General features: G+C 42.6%; 1 long non-coding RNA gene across 1 annotated transcript in view; it reads right to left on the bottom strand.

Moving 5' to 3' along the window:
• Positions 1–11,497: 11,497 nt before the first annotated feature.
• The window catches only part of LOC125704766 (uncharacterized), a 10,379-nt gene continuing 4,474 nt past the window's right edge, over positions 11,498–17,402 (bottom strand). Inside the window, exons 2-3 of the long non-coding RNA XR_007381237.1 lie at positions 14,390–14,493; positions 11,498–12,313 (exon numbers count right to left, since the gene is read on the bottom strand). This is a non-coding gene — a long non-coding RNA (uncharacterized LOC125704766). The remainder of the gene's footprint in view (positions 12,314–14,389; positions 14,494–17,402) is intronic.

The following is a 17,402-nucleotide window of genomic DNA, read 5'->3' as shown; positions in this document are numbered from 1 at the left end:
CATTTCTGTGTCTCCTATAATATCTGTGGTAGGGGTGCATTGACTTTTGTTCAACCTAATGTTCTGGTGGTGTTGCTTATCTCCATATCCGATGGTTGTGGGATATTGGAAAGAGTAGTGCAGAAAAAATACTATGGAAATGTGTAACATACACTGGTGTGGATGGGAGAGATGTGTGAATCTTACTGCTTACAGCCTGTGTCTGTTGATCCTAACACACCATCGATTTTTGTGTGACCACTGTTCAGGGGTCATTAATCTGTTTTGCTTCCATCGGGCAGGCAGGGGCCACCCATGCAGGATGAAGCTGAGTCCTGCCTCGTATATCCTCCCCAACGCATAAAGATCTGCACTTTCACTTCAGTGCATCTGCCTGGTTCAAATTCGGCTTCTGCTGAAACATGCGAGGCGTATCGCTCAGAGGAACCGAGCAGCTTCATAAAACGAGCGGCGAGGTTAGCTGCTTAGCCAGCAAAACAGGGGGAGATGCTGACCTTTGCTCTTTCAGCTGCTGAGTGACCCAGCCACCATGTGAACTCCGCATAAGCGGTGGGGGAGGGGGTGTGACGGTGCAGATTGTGGTTAGCGTGGTGTTGTGCAGAGCTACTGTTACCAGGTAGGCTTGTAATCAGTAGGGATGTTTTGACAGGGGTGGGAAAAACAATCTTCGTCAAGGATTACATGCACAAATCCAGGTCACCCGGGGGTAAGGAACACCATTCTGCCAGCCAAGTGGTGACGGATGCTTTCAGCTCTGCTTTCTGGTACCGTCCCCTCTGCTCCTAACCTGGAAGTGGATTTGAAACGGCTGCCGAATGCCTCTGATGACATGTGCTGTGTATACACAATATATCGTATTGTGCATTGTCTGAATTTCTATAAATGTTGCTCTTCGTCTGCATTTTTTAAAAGACTGTTTTATACTTAAATACACAGTACCAGTCAAAAGTTTGTCCCGTGACCTGGCTATCTGATCTAAACAAAGCACAAAGTCTTGTAGGAATTTAACCTGGGAGGGAAGGAAAAGCAGTCCATCACTGCTTAGCATATATGTGGGCCCCCCTTCAGGACAGCTGGCAAAGCATCACAGGAGGCCACCTCATGAACCTGGCATAGAGGAGAAAGTAGGATCAGACAGTCCCTGGAGCAATTGGGGTTAAGGGCCTTTCTCAGGGGCCCAATAGTGGCATCACTCTACCAACCATGGGATTTGAACCAGCAACCTTCTGAGTCCTAACCCACAATGCTACTCCCCTCCCCCCCAAAAAAAAAAAACAAAAACATTTTTTTTGTTTAATACTTTTTTGGTCTGTGCATAATTCCAAATATTTTATATTTTTGACAACTCTTTTTCTAAAATGTAGAAAATTGCACAAATAAATCTTTCTGTGGGTAGGTGAGACCAAACTTTTGACTGGTACTGAACCTCTTTCTGTGGCCACAGATCCTAGTGCTCTCCCCCAAATCCACATTGGATTGGTCTGAAGAGACTGTGACACCCCACTCAATCCTGGGGTCTAATCCAGTCACCCCGAGGCTCTACATTTCCAGCGCTGACAGATCTCGCATGTTTGCCTTGGTAAACTGCTCTAATCACTGATTTGCATTGATGTATCCATGCAAGGCCAAGCAAGGGAACATGTCCTCAGTTTTCTAAGAAAAATCCTGTAAACAACCGGTATCTAACATTGTGTGCCAGTCTTCTGAGGATCCAGGTGCATGCTGTGCATCTGGTACACATACATCCTCCAGTAGATGCTGGTGAAAAAATCCATATTTACACCCAAACAAAAAATTGATGATTTTCATTCTACAAATCATTACCAATCTTGGTTCAAGAAATGTGAAGTTTTTTTTCTCCTCTTCATACGTCCCACATAGAGTATCAATCGGCTTGGACTATTTCCAGACAAGAGCAGGTGACACTCTGGAGGAGATTCTAGTCCTCAATCTGGGACATAAATAGCCACTAAACTGCGTAATTGTGGATTATGTGAGGACGGCGGAGTATTCTGTGAAAACCCTGACAGACCATGCAAACTCCTCGCAAATCGACAGCCCAGGAGGCGTTCAGCCAAAGTACCCCCACCAAGCCACCAATCTGCTCTTCTTCAATAAAGTTACTTATAAATCGCTGCCCTGTCATTCTTACGGGATTTGTTTAATGGTTTCACATACAGCTTAGACTGGGACCCAACCCTGCCCACATTCTATTCTGTGATCCGTATTTGGATTAGTGCTTATCTAAAATGAATGGATTCCAGCAACTTTAGAGGCTAAGGGAGTTTGTAGTGTAGTTTGTATGTGTCTAAATATAAAGAATAAATTAGTACCTGGACACCGTTCGCTAGTTTACTGTCTGCCGTTGCCCAGGAACGATTTACTTGACGGGTGACGTATCCTCTACAGATGTCTGTAAATGGACATGCGAGATGCCGGCAGTGCAGCCGTGTGGTGAAGTTGGCGCCAACCTACCAAACGTGTGTTTGCTCCATTCTGGTGTCCAGCTTGTCAACAGGAAAGCATAAATGAGTCGGGTGATATTCCAGCACCGGAAGGTAGTTTTCAGCGGCCTTTGAAGAATTTATCCAGGCATAGTAATGGGAGACAGCAGTGCATCTTCTCCTTTTCTGTGTCTGCCATGCATCTTTATTTTTTTGTTCTCTCTCCACAAAGATGAGGCCTGGTACCCCACCCTGCCATTTCCAGATGGGCCTGACGGTTTGAAGTGGAAATTACAATCTGCATCATACCAGCACAGAATGAAACACAGGGTTCAGATTAAGATAAGGTCCCCTAATCTATTCTCATAAAATCTGCATCAGCGATTAAATGAATGTTTGAGAATGCAGCTGGTGAAGATCGAAGATCGAAGTCATTATTAAAAACATACTAAAAATACTTGCTAAATGAATTCTGAGCCCTCTGCCTTCGGGACTTTGTGATTTTCTTTAAGGTTTACTGCAGTCTTTGAATGGGCTGCAGATCAAGTCAAGAAAATATCAGGTTTAGTGCATGTTGGCTTATTGGCCGGAGTTCTTTTGCGAATGGAGCATGATAGTGATCGGGACAAGACTTCGGAATAGGCTGCCAGAGTTTGATGGTTTGTTTTCTCTGACCCCGATTCACAAGGAATACAGAGAGAATAGCGTGCGGCTGAGTCTGAAACACAAAAAGGAAGAGAAGTAGCTGCTTTAATGAGTGATGAAAAGCTCGATTGTGTCCTTTCGCCCTTGTCACTTACGGAAGCAGGTAAAAATAAATCAGTCAGGAACTGTCCCATCCAGAGAAATCGAATGTGGTAGTGCCTGGTCAGCCACATGAAAGACTGGGAGCGAGGCACCGGTGACGCCTGATGCATTTGCATGATGTCACACCTCAGTCGATTTTAGATGACTATGTAAATGCAGCTGCTTCTGAGCAAACCTGCCCTGTTCCGTGCAGAAGCACTCTTTGTATTTTGTAATCTGAGGGGCAGATTAAAAATAGCTTGCATCGGTTCTAGCTCTTTCTGCATCATCGTAAGCTACGCGGAGTATGTCTGGCAGCTGGCCTGGTGCTGTTCGTCTGCAATCAGGCTCAGCGTTTCCATCCTCACAGGTTTCAACATGCCACTTGGCAGTTTTGACACATAAATGCTATGCCATCATTTTTAACATTCTTAAAAATTAAAAACAGCTGGACATAGAAATGGTAAGAGTGCCCAGTTATACAGAAATAAAAAGAATGAACGAATGAATGAATGATACATTTATTTAGCGCTTTTCAAGACACCCAACGCGCTTTACGAAACCAATGGGGAGCTATATTAAACACCACCACTGTGTAGCCCCCACCTGCATGATGTGACAGCAGTCATTCTGCACCAGTACACTCACCACATAGTAACTAAAGTGGTGAAGGGGCAGGAGAGAATTCACCAGTTAGATATAGGGGATGATTAGGAAGCCAAATTTGATAGGACCACAGTGGGCAATTTATCCAGGACTTTGGGCTACTACTGCTCATTCAAAATATGCCAAGGGATCTTTTATAAGCTCGGAGTCAGGACCTCAATTTTATGTCTTATTCAAAGGATGGTGCCATTTTCCCAGAACGGGGTCCCTGTCACTGCACTGGGGCAGTGGGATCCACACCATCAGATGGGCTTAACCTGCTGGTCACCCCAAGAAGTTGTACATAAAACCAGGCATCTCTATAGTGTTGTTTTAGCCTATAGTTTTGTCTAAAGCCTACATTTTATGCATTTTGTACACATTTTACACTTGTGACACTTAATGGTACTAATGAAGGGATTTCTACCAGCTGTCTTCATGTTTGGTGCAAAGCCCTGATCTGACCCCAGCAGAAACAACTGTTACCGCCCAAAGCAGACATGTCAGGGAGTGATTTCTGCAAAAACAAGCCGGCAGGTACAACACTGCACTTCTGATGTCTTTGACAACAAGGATGTGCCAACTTTGAAAATGTCCATCTAATCCAACATTACTGAGTGACTCACTCATAAAATACACATTCACAAGTATTGTTTTCAGTTAGAAAACGGTAGCAAAAGGCTTTAAAACCCATAGTTAGAGAGTCTTGTACTCTTGTCTATTGGTTTAACCGACTTTCTATTGATTGTCTTACATTGGATTTCTGTGATGTTAAACCTATCAGTGTGCAAAGGACTTGTAAGGCAGTCGCTGCTTTTGTTTACTGCCAGTCAGATGACTGTTCTTATTGCTGCTCGAGCGCATGTTCAGGTGTCTGGGACAAAATGACTGTGTACTGTGGAGCAAGAAAGCAAGCAGTATGTATCGTATGGGAAGTCCAGTTTATGAGGAATATGGATAGTGCTGGGAAACAAGGCTCTGGAGGAAGTGGAAGGTAAGAGAAGACAGGAGGGTCGTGCTGAATAAGGGGCAGTCGGGCCTGGACAGCGCGCACACGCTCCCCGCTCTTGTAATGAAGATAAACGAGGAGCCCGAAACCTCCCCGGCCCCCGCCCCAGCTCTGCTTCAGGGCTAATGGATGGGGCGAGGGTCAGAGGTCGCTGAGACAAACACGCCGATCTGCGCGTCTTCCTCTGGCCCGGGTGCCAACGGAGACGATGTGCGGGAGGAGAAATGCCGTCCGTCTCTGAAAGCCTCTCTTCATCTCCTTAACGCCCCCCCGCCCCATCCTGGACTCATCCATCACCAGCATGCTAGGCCCAGCTGGTTGGGGGGGGGCAACAGAGGAGAGACCACATCAGGGGGGCTTGGATATGCTAATATCACTTCCTTCCACACAAGGCGAGTGGCCCACGTTGTCGGGGTGTGGAGCAGGGACTGGGAGCACTGGTCACCGCCTCATCCGTCTTGCTTTCACTCAAGTGAATGAACCACTTGGTTATGAAAGGATATTTACTACACTCAGCTCCGCTGGGCTCAAGGTTGTCACAGACATCAATCACCGGCCGTCACGTACCTGCATTTTGAGGAGGGGCCTTGCTGACCCCCAGCCCCCCCATCTCTCTCCCCCTCTCCCAGCCCTGTCTGCCTGCCGCTACATACGTCCCAAACAATCTCCCATCAAGTAGGCTTCGCACCCTCTCTACCCATCAAGCTGCCTGTTGTTCCGTTACCCACTTTTGCCCATCCTGTTGTCCCCCCCTTGTATAATGACAGCGTTGAAATGTCTCGGTCTCGCTGCCGGAATCGGATGCACTGAAACGACTACAAAATAAACAAATTAGCGCGGACTGTCGATGGAGAGAATGACGCCCCCGGGGTGAAAAACAGAGTTATGGAAGCTCTGATAAGTACGGTAACAAAAACACCAACTGTGTCTGTGTGGTCAGTGCTCACGGAGAGCAGGAAATGCAGCTTTCAAAATAAACACCAGGAAACTCTGACCTCTGTGCATTGTACTGTTACTCGTACAAATCTGAACATCTTCAGCCTATAAAAACAATGAGAATCATTTTAAATGTAACGTTTTACGGACAATGATATCAGAACCTTTTTCTAACTCTGAATGAATGGCACAACTTGTACCGTTTATAACTTTATTGCTACTTGGTTTTAGGAACAGCTCTGCCAACGCTGATGGTAAAATGATGGCTCCACTTGATGTAACTGATGTTTGAGATGAGCGTGAAAACACAGGGTATTTCCTATAAATAGCTGTGTTTCAACCCGTTCTCAAAACTGTTGCCACATGTTTGGTATTCCAGTCAGTTCCAGTTGCTCCGGTTTGCTGGACGGCTCCCAGTGCTGTTGATGAATATAATAAAATGATAGCTGTTATTTAAAGGAAAAAGCTCTGACGATGGTTCTGATGTCATTCCCAGGCTTTTTTAGGGAAATTACAGCGCCCAGTAGCGTTACGTCAATTGGTTGGTCAAAGGGCGTTTTGTGGCTTATGGGTTCCCGGCTGCGCGGAATTATGAATCCTGATGGGGATCGGGAATTCCTCCAGACGTGAGAGAGGTTGAGTGACAGGCTGATAGAGTCTTAGTGAAGGAACAGGTTTACTGACTGCTCCTATGTTATGTCGGTCATTTACCACGGTGTTCTGGAACTCAGTAAGGATTCAGTTTCCACAGCACGTGATAGAAAATGAGTCTCAAAGACTGTCTACTGTTCAGTGCCATTTATATCTGCCATCCTCAGTTCTACTCTGCCCAGTTCTGGGCTAAAAGTGAGGGTCTAATTTGACTTCAGGGCAGTAGTAGGGCTCAACGTTTGCTCAACCACAAAGCACCTTGTAACTGAACCCTTGTCACTTTATGTTGCTAAAAAACGACCATTTCATTCAGTGATTCATTGGGAGCTCATCGCCAATCCCTGGCAGACCTTTTGGATCATGACTTTATACTCGTAGACTACATGGTCTAGTCAGATTAATGGTGGAGTCATCACAGCCAAAGAACTCATGAACCAATTATTTAATCTGGTCTTCCTTGTGCATCTGATTAATTAAGAGAATGTTTCTTTATCAGCCATATTTAGATCAGACTTAATTAGAGTCCACAATATGTGGAGCTGGGATTCACATCCCAGATGGGGATGTTTAAAATGAGTATTCATCTTCTGTCAATCTCAAAACAAACCTTTGGATTAAAGTTCATGGTTTCAAAAATGGAGTAATGTCGAACTCCAAAGCCTTGTGGAGATGTCATCTACTTATCAAATCCTCGGTGTGTGTATTCACAAGACAGATTCTTCAATGGGGAAATAAAATCCATTATGGGATAGCTGCAAACGATTCCCTAATCTGTACAAGACTGATCAATATGTGAGTCTGATAGCAAAGTTTATAGATATAGGAATCATAGTGCCACACTGTAACCAATAAAACATATTTACTATATTATTAAAGCAATATAACGATTAATAATGGCCAAAAGATTGAGTGATCATGAAAGGGTGATCCTGGTGCTATACACAGGGATCTCTGGGAATTAAAAGTATGGAATTTAGGGATTGACTGGGCAGTATAGTTTCTGAAGTGCTGATCCACAGCATAGAGGGTGTGTTACTCAACTTGATGATGGGGGTTTGGCTCAGGCTGCAGGGAAAATCCCACACCCCAGATGAGTCCGCGTTAGCCACAAATACCCCATCTGCCCAGAAATATGTAGACTCACACACTGCATGACAAATGGGGCAATGAGTGGGAAAAAAAGTCCTTTCCTCTTGGCACAAACCAGTGTATCTGCTGGTGTGTCTGGCTACTTATCGTTGTGGATTGAAGGGGGAGGGTCACCTTTGCCCTGAACTGGGTAATTTTTGGAACATGAATAAAAAGGGCGGATGACATATAATAATAATAATAATGTTATTAATAAAAGCCTGAATAAAATCTGTGTTTTTCAAAAGCAAACAAACTTGTGACTTTATATCCCCCCCCCCCCATTCGGATGGACCATTCCCCTTTTATGAGACACATTTCAGGGCCACCTTCACATTTAGATGCTCCCTTGTCAAACTGCGACTGCTTTCGGCCCCCACTGAAAGCAGTGTCCCTTCTGACAGATGTCACTCCCGTGTCCCTCTGCCCCCAGTGTGCTCTCAACATGCTTTGGTAGGAATTTGGGGGGGGGGGGGGGGGCAGTAGGCCCTGTGCCGTGTGGTTTCCTTTCACAAGCCACCGATGTCACTCCTTAGCGTTGCTGAGAGACCTGAGTGTCTTGGCACAGTCGGCTGACTGTTCCCTGCAGCACAGAAGATTGGCTCTGAGTCTCACTGCAAACCTGTCTGTCCTGACTGGCCACAGAACCTCACAAAAAGCCCTTAAATGTCTCTCACGATTAAACAAGTTAACAGAATTTATGTGCTAAATTTGGACAACAAAGACAGGGTGGTGGTCTTCAATCCTCATTTAATTCCTTTAAAAAAGCAATTAATATTAATAACACTTTAATATTAGTTAATAGCCTGAGATACGGAAGCCATTCACAGTGCCTGGGCATGAGGCGAGGGGCTGTGGAGGCTCTACGCCTGTCTACCGGTGAGCATTCGGCCTGGTTCTGCAGCCTGGCAAGCAGGCTGCTCAATGCCCATAGAGAGGCTGGCTGAAGCCCAGGAGATCAGCTGTTTTGCTCTCAGTCTCGCTTTGCGCTCTGTGCCAGTCTGTGTCCAGTGGCCCTGTTGCTCATAATCCACATCATCCATCAATCTTGCTCATGCCGATGCTGAATGGATTCTTAATGGTGCTGTCATCCAGTCCGCAGTCTCCATACCTAGGAATGTCTTCTTCAGAGATGGATACCTCATGATGGATTTGACCCATCCTGGTTTATAGAATTAATCATTAATGAAACATTTTGTATTAGACTATAAATTATTAATGATGATATATTATTTCATATGAATTTTTATCATTTATAAAGGTAGAACTACCTGAATGTGCAGGAAAATTCACAGCCAGATCTCACAGATTCATATAGCAAAGGGTTAAGCATCAGGCATGTAAGGAATGAGTTTCACACCATACAGAGAAAAATTCAAAACGGTAGGTTTACATAGTAAAATTCAAATCATTTGGATAAGTATCAATTGATTGCAAAGTAGATAGTAAAGAACTACTTATCAAGAACTTGTTATCTCCTTATTTGGGTTAAGGAAGCTACTCACTGGTCTTTGATGATTTGATTACCATTTTACTCTCTGTCTGTCCATCCGTTCGTCCGTCTGTCTGTGCAGTTGTCACCCATTTCATATTCACAGTAAGGCCGAAACGCACTGCAGGAATCACAGTGCACTGCACAGCGGTTACAGGAATACTTCCCATTATCTCAGTGATGAACGCTGTTTTTGACCATGAAATCAAAAGGCTGCTTTTGGGCAAAATCAGAAACCACAGAATTATTTTGCACAAGCCGTATAATGTTTATGTGTTATGAGTACTATTTGATCTTGAGTGTAATTTCATTCTAGATTAATCGACTTGTTCTTTTAATGAGAGATAACATTCCTTTTCAAGCAAAACAACTAAAGTCCCCTCAAAATGCAACGTGAAATGTGTGGAGGATTTCTGGCATGTGGTTGAACTTGTATTAACACATTGATACTCATGATTAGTAACTTCTGCATATTTGATGGGCTTAGAAATACAGAGAAAATGATGACTGTTTCTTATATCCTTATGGGAATTGATCAACCATCTGCATTTATTTAAAATCAGGGGGAAATGTTTTCGAAGTATTCAAAAAACACTATTGTATTTTAGTACTGCCCTATATAAATCATGAATTATCATTATTATTTAAATCTCCCAGAAAATAGGCTGGCTTTCAATTAAAGAATAGGAGTTTGGCCAGATAAGTTGCTGAATAAAATCATAGCTATTTCCAAAAGATTCAAATCAGAATGTACACACATTTACAGTATTTGTGCTGAAGGAGAATTTCATTGAATACATGTATTAAGAAGCAGCACGTGTGTTTGCTTCCTGAGCTTCCTCTAGCAACCCAGAGACTCAGACTCATGTTAACTGGATGATCTCTGAATGAGCCCCAGCGTGTCTGCATGCATGTGTCCTCAGACCGATTTACCCTGTCCACAGAAGTGCTCCTGTACCGCAAACAGTCCTCTTCTGGACAGGAAGATGGTTTGAATAAAGATTTATGTTTTGTAATAGACAGCTTGTATAGGATTTGTCAGCTGAAGCACCCCATTCATTATCTGAGTTATATTCAGTCAATTTTATCCTGTGTCCCCCCCCTCCCCCCATGTAACTTGAAACTTTTTTGTTCATGACATATTTGCTTGTTTTCAATCCGATATACTTTTCGTTCCTTATGTAAACAAATCTGACCCCTTTAAACATCTGGGTGTTTTTCTGGTACAATTCCTGTCATGTTATATTGTTAGGTTTTTATACCACACTCTCTGCCATCTGAGGAAGTTCAGCCACTACGGGATCCATAATCATGGCAACCATCGCAGTGTGGCACGGGGCAGCTCCTACCCCCTTCAAGGGCAAGCTTTGATGAGCTGTGTGGTCCACAGAGAAGGTCAACAGCTGTCGCCTCCCTTCAGTGTCACAAGTCCAGAGCAATGGGGCAAGTCAGAAAGATCACTGCTCACCCCTCCACTTAGTTAGTCACCTTTTTCAGCCTCTCGCTACTGGTGGAAGGAATGGGGTACTAAAAACCAAATCTGAACGCCAACTGGAAGGCTGCTGATCCAAACACTGTGATTTACCTACCTTCCACTTGATGCTCAAACACTGCACCAAAGTACAAAGCTGCTTACCTTCTTCTTCACTGCACATTTCTGAACCCTTTCCAACATCAGTTGTCTACGTTCTGTCTTCAGCTCATATGCTATTCACTGATTTGCAGACCCTAACACATCCTCAGTCATCATGTTTATATGCATTTATAAGTGTGTAAGTTCCCATTTGTAAAACCTCCATCGGGTAAGTCCTTCTGCAATATTTAATGTGCTTAGTAAGTAAGAGTGATTCTGTTATCAATCCCGACTGAAAAGGGCTACAGCAGATTTGAACCATCAATGTTTTTAGTTTTTGTTCCAAACCACTCTCCTTACCTTCCTTAATGCCTTTCATTCATACTCCTGATTTCGCAGGGTGCTTAAAAATTGACCCATTCATCCATTTTCTATCATTACTTATCCAATACTGGGCCACCGAAAGCTTGTAGTCAATCCCAAGAAGCATGGTACGCCCTGGAAGGGATGCCGGTCAATCTCGGGGCGCACACACAGAAGTGAAAGGCAATCGTAGATATTCGCCTAAACCGCAATGTTTTGGAGTGCGGCAGGGAACTGGCAAAGCTGGAGGGAACTAACAAGAGCAGAAGGGAAACTTGCAAACTGCAGCGAAAGATGGTCAGGGGCAGGAATGGAACCTACAACCTGGGAGGTGCGAGGCACGCTTACAGATACACATTGACTGTGTCGCTCCAGCATATGCAATGTATCTGCCACAATGCACAACTGTGAGATGTTCTTTGAAAGACAGTATGTGATTTCTTTACTGCATCCAACTGTTGTGGCTGTAATTCTTTAAAATGATGTGGGCACTAAATGCTTCTGTGCATAAAAGTCTACATAGAATCCTGCATCAGTTTCCCTTTAATGCACCTTCCTGAAAATGAGCAGTTCTGGAAAAAATATTATCCTCCTGCTTTCACTTCAGCGCCATAGACGTCCTGTTTTATTTCTCTGTTATCACTATTTTAATCTGATCGAGCGATTATAAAGGGCATAAGGGCATATTTTCTGTAAAAAGTATCATAACAACCAATACTGATGCGGGTCTCCCTTTGTACCTGCTCATTGTACTCGTCCGACAAGGGAAACTGTTGCACATCTAATACCACGCCGGTCAAACTGTCTCACCTACTGAAACCGGCATGTGGCACAAAGACCATACCAGACTGTCCCAGGAAACGGTAAAAGGTTTAATAATAGATTCAAAAATATAAATAAAAATATAACCAGCTTGAAGGAACAATTACTACATGTAGCATCTGTACTTTTGCATTTTTGAGAATTTAGCTTTTTTTTCTTTTCCTTTTTCATCCATTTGAACAAATAAGCTAACACAAGGCCACATTCAGTATCAATATCATATAGGAGTACTGCTATGTCTAATAATATTATTGGATCCTCTGATTTTTCAAGGATTCCTTTTCTTAAAAATATTTAAGAAATGCAGTGTATCAGATTTTCGTTGTAACCGTCACCTCCAGCTGAAGTCCTCTTGCGCCCTCGCTAAATCTGAACTTACGAAATCTGATACGGTACCATTTAGTTCCAGAGTCAGCTCAGTGTTGGTGTCAAATCGGCCATATTCACCGCACTGTCCTGTTTTCCTGTTGGAGAAATAGAATCGTATTTCAAGGCAATTATGTTATGCAATCATTTAGAAGGTCAGTGAAACGCAGGCCAGACATTCGTACATGTTATGGTATATTAACTTGTTATTTTAGTATTTGGAGGCAGATTTAAACTGCTTTCATTTAAGAGGTACAAGGTTGATTTCCTTGGCTGTTTTCCAGACCGTTCTTACGAACGTTAAACTCAGATGGCACTGCTAGTAGTTTCATGGTAGTTGAAGTTGGTTGATCAGTCCTCTCAAACTGAGATTGTTTTGAAACCCTCACTATGGACATAGGCATGAAGACTGACTTTTACCATCCCTTTGTGTGACACCTGGTTCCGGGGCTTTTTCTAAAATGTGACATTCCAGTAGTGTATTATGGTGGCCAACATATCATAATTACTTAAATGTGACTCTGGATGCCCACTGTCTGACATATTTTCACTTATAAATAATTAGATTAAACTAACAAGGACAATTCCAATCTACATTTTCTTCACTAAAGAATATTATTACTTCCCACACAAAAAAAAACATTTCCAAACTTTTTAACCTCAATTTGTCAAAAACATGTTTAAACGTAAACTAATAACAATATCCCATATGTCATTCCAGCAGGGGGCGCCATTAAGGGCGTGCCGTAAGGACAATTCCAAGGGCCCTAGAGGCACAGGGGCCATAAAAAAATTGAAACATAATTGGATTGGTCTGGGTTAGGGCCCCAACATGTTAGGCTTTCATGGGGACCAAAATCTGTAGCTGTACCCCTGGTTTTTTTTGTCTAATTACTCTCCTCTTAATTACTCTCATAATACCCTACTAGTGCTCAGTCTAATTGCCTTTTCTTACAGTGAAGGCAGGGGAGATCTTTAGTGCTCCAGAGTGACTGAACAAGGGGACACATAACAGGAAATGGTCCCTGCTGTTTGGGTGACATCAGCGGGTCCCAAAGCACCAACACGTTCCCACCTCACTCATGTAAACGAGCTGCAGTGCCCACTAATTGGATTTTCTCCCGTCTGGTTGTCCCCACAGATGGGCTCAGGCTGATGACTCTGAATAATTGGAACAAGACCGACCGCAGAGAAGTTGTGCTTTGATATGACTGTCATTGCTTCTGGAAAGAGTTAACATGAGGAGAAGTTCCTCTGCAGGCTGCGGCCAATGGACTCGCGCTCTGACAAACGGGCGAATAATTCAGACGTTTCTTGTAGTGAACAGAGTGACCTACACTAGGAGATCAAAAGGTACTAATTTTACTTTTATGTAGTTTAAAGCAGGGAATTAATCACTATTAGGATAATAAATCACAAATCCCTTGGTCTCAATCCCCAGACTGTACAGAGATTAAGTCATTAAAAAACCCAGATACTTTCACCTCAGAAAGTTAGACTATACCCCCTTTTTTTCTCACTCTTATTACCATTAAGTTTGTTCATCTTCGCAAAAAGATTCACTTCACAGACTAAGTTGCAATCAGATGAAGTATGAGGCTCTGAACACAAACAGTACTGGGTATCTGAGGGGATCGGGGGTGAGCACTTCTTAACACTTTGGTGAACTGCTTCATTTGCAGTAAATCAAAATAGACATGTTATATTTGATTATGAATCATATCATATTATAAATATGAAAATACACAACAACAATTGTCTATCTACCCAGGACAAAACGAATGAAAACCCATCACTCAGTAAGACGGGTGGCCTATAGGGATTTGTATCAAAACCTGCTTGTTCCAGTTTTTGCTGCATAAAGGTTTTCAACCCCATTCCAGTCCTGTGCACTGAGACATTCGTGAAGTCAGAATAGGAGAGGAGTCTCTTGTGAGACAGCTGGTTTCCTCTCAGCAAACATCCATAGAGCTCTATCGTCCTAAAAGATGTTCTTCAGGAGAAATACTATTGTATACATTATAGAATTACAAAGGGAAGCATCGCTAGATGATTTTACACAAAGCAGACGGTATTGCTCTGAGCGCCGCCTGCACATAACCTTTTAATGTATGGCCCTCGATGCATAACTGGCCTTTGAAAAGGACGCTTGCTCTTTCCCAAGCTTACGTCACCTTTGAAGCAGCTCCCTCTGACAGCCTGCACTCTTGGGTCCGGCTCCCAGATGTGTACCGACGACTGCGTCGAGGTCTCCGAGGTGTATTCCCGAGGTCATCCACTGCAAAACACAGTCATTACCAAAGTATAGTGAGCATTTCTGTCTGTAAACCACACGGCGCAAACATGTTGTTTGCTACCTGTAACGGTTTGCTTCTGTTTATCTTAACCTCTGGGTCCTCGTACTTGCTTTTCGAAGTAAAAGTAAACTTTATTCACAGCTATGGACATGCATACGGTGAGACATTTTGGTTATAATATACACGCAGTGGCCAGTATATTAATTTATTAAGTACACCTGCTTGGTAATGCAAACAACCAACAACATCCAAACACTGAACCATGTGGCCACAGTCCAACATATGGAACATGCAGGCAGGTCAAGAGGTCCAGTAAGTGTTTGGCTAAGCATGACGTCTTAGCCAAACTGAACATTGTGACGTCATCGTTGGTCTCGGACGTGGTGGATAAAACAGCTCAGACCCTCCAGGCTGCAATGTGCTTCTACGCACTAAAATGTCTATAATTTACAGAGAATGCTGTGATGGACAAAAACGTCCGGTCGACTGCATTTCTGTGGCTGAAAACACCTTGTTAAAGGTCTGACGATAGTCTCTTTAAAGCTAAGCGAAATTCACAAATGGAAAAATAACATCTCAGTATAACAATGGCGTGTCGAAAGGCTTCTCTGTTCAAGTGTGTGTGGTAGCAATAGTAGGTTCTAAACGGTACTATGTATTCCTAATAAAGTGGCCACAGAATGCACATCCGTATAATTCAGTCAGCAGGGATTATTTGGATTATTTGTAATTAGCTTGTGTACTACCGGCAAAAGAAAAAAACCACGAGGACACAAGCTTATAAGTATCGAGTAATAAAATTAGACATGTAGGCAAACGATAAAGTTTTAAAAGACGCAGACTCTGAACTCTCCCTTATAAACTGTAGGCTACACAAACTGATGCTCTGAAATACCCTAACCACAGACAAAAGTTAAATAGCGCACAAATGCGACATATTTCTGTTTCGTGCATAACGTGATCTTATGGCTCTGTTTCCAGTTTCGTGAGGACAGAAAATCCCCCTCCTTGAGCAGCTCAGCTTCGCACGTAGGAGAGGCTCACCCCCGCCGACTGAGCGCGCTGCGCCGCGCACACAGCAGGCGTGACGGCGCACGGGCGCAAACCCGCGGACTCCGCAAACCGTCCTGCAAATAGAGTCGCCTGTGTGTAGCAAAGACTATGTCAGACTTCATGCATTTGGAAAGAGAGACACAGGCAGCGATCGCACAATTTATTTCAAATTGACTTCTTTCTGACACTTATGGCTGCGAGCAAATAAAAATTTACTGTAATGATAAACGGTTCATTACGTCGTTCACCAGTTAAACGCAATATATTACATGTTGATTACTGTCAAGCAGGAATGTATTACAAATACAGGATATAACGGAAAATTAGCTAACTTTATTTAACAATAAAATAAAACTGAAAAGTATACATAAGTTGCACATGACTCGGTTAGAAGTGTTATAATTTTGCATGTTCAATAACGATCTTTCGTATAGGATTTGGGTACTGATTATAGGCTAGATTAGATTTATATTCAAATTCAGAAAAATGACACGGAGGGAAGAAATTATAAAGTGATCGCAAAGTGAGTAATTTGCGCTGTCTGGGGTAACTTCGCATTTTGTCGGTAGTGAAATGCGTGCATCAAGCGAAAGAAGACGATTTATACGGTACAATCCGTTACAAAAAGCTTTGACTTTTGAACAGCATGAAGATTTGTTTTCTTTTATATATGACACTCGCTCAATACCTAGTAACTAATCATTTCCAATGTTAAAACTAAAATTATAATATATCCCAGAACAACAGACTCTCCGCTTCATTTGACGAATGTTACTCGCATTCGTTCTGTTCTTGCACTATTCTGCTCATCTATCACTTTGCATTTTATGGCAGGAAATCAGACCTATGCGAATACATATATGTGTATTATTTCTATTTTTTTGTACTTTATTGTTTTTATTTGCCTTTTATATTTTATCTCATGTTTTGTTACATCTTTATTTTTTAAAATATTGTTAGGAGTGGATGGCAAAAATTTCACTGTATACATAAACGTTGTATGTTTTTATATGTGCCAAATATACTTGCGACGTGAGATTACACATCCTTTTATATTCTGTTTTCTGTATCAAGATGAGATATTTTATAGACTATAGCTAATGTTATTAAATATGTTACTTGGAGGTTTTCTCGGTACCCGGGAATTAATCATTTCCAAAGAACAACCCAATCTTTTAATAAAACTGACGCAATAACGGCGGTCGTTTTTATCTTGAACTTCACCCGACCCAGGCAGTAGGTTTACGAAGTCGAGAGCAGTTGCGACGAGCGCTTCTGCGCTGACACCACTAGGCGGCAATATAGGGCAATAGAAATATTTTTAGACCGTCCATTACTCGACTACGAAGCTGAAGTATTTCTTAGAAAAATATAATAAAAAAGCAGAAATCCTTTACATTGCGCAGTGCAAACATTGGGCACATTTACTTTGGATAGAAAAAAAGTTGGAGGGAAAAAAAAGCCCTTAAAGAAAGATGGACAGGTAGAGAATATGAAGTCCTCAGTTTTTAACTCTTCCAAGAATGAATGAGATGACGTTAACCTCTTATATCACATTTCGGCTACATGCATGAGCGTTTCTTAAATTTAACCGCAGTTCAAGAACTTTTAAATAAGTCATTTGCTTGGTGTTAGGGAAAGGCTTTCTTTTCGCGCATTTCATAAATGTCAATATTGCAAGGACAGGCACTGTTCAGACTTATCGAGTTATATAAAGTTATTTTTTCGTTACCTAGACGTCGTTAATAAATTGTAGTTCAACTAGTAATTTGCCCAGCAGAATATGAGATATGGATTTACTCTGCTTTCACTGTGTTAATGACTGGATTTTTACGCG

This window comes from Brienomyrus brachyistius, chromosome 12 (genome assembly GCF_023856365.1).
Source record: "Brienomyrus brachyistius isolate T26 chromosome 12, BBRACH_0.4, whole genome shotgun sequence".
NCBI classification, from domain to species: domain Eukaryota; kingdom Metazoa; phylum Chordata; class Actinopteri; order Osteoglossiformes; family Mormyridae; genus Brienomyrus; species Brienomyrus brachyistius.
The sequence above is the reverse complement of the archived record's forward strand: the minus strand, read 5'-3'. Positions and strand labels throughout refer to the sequence as shown.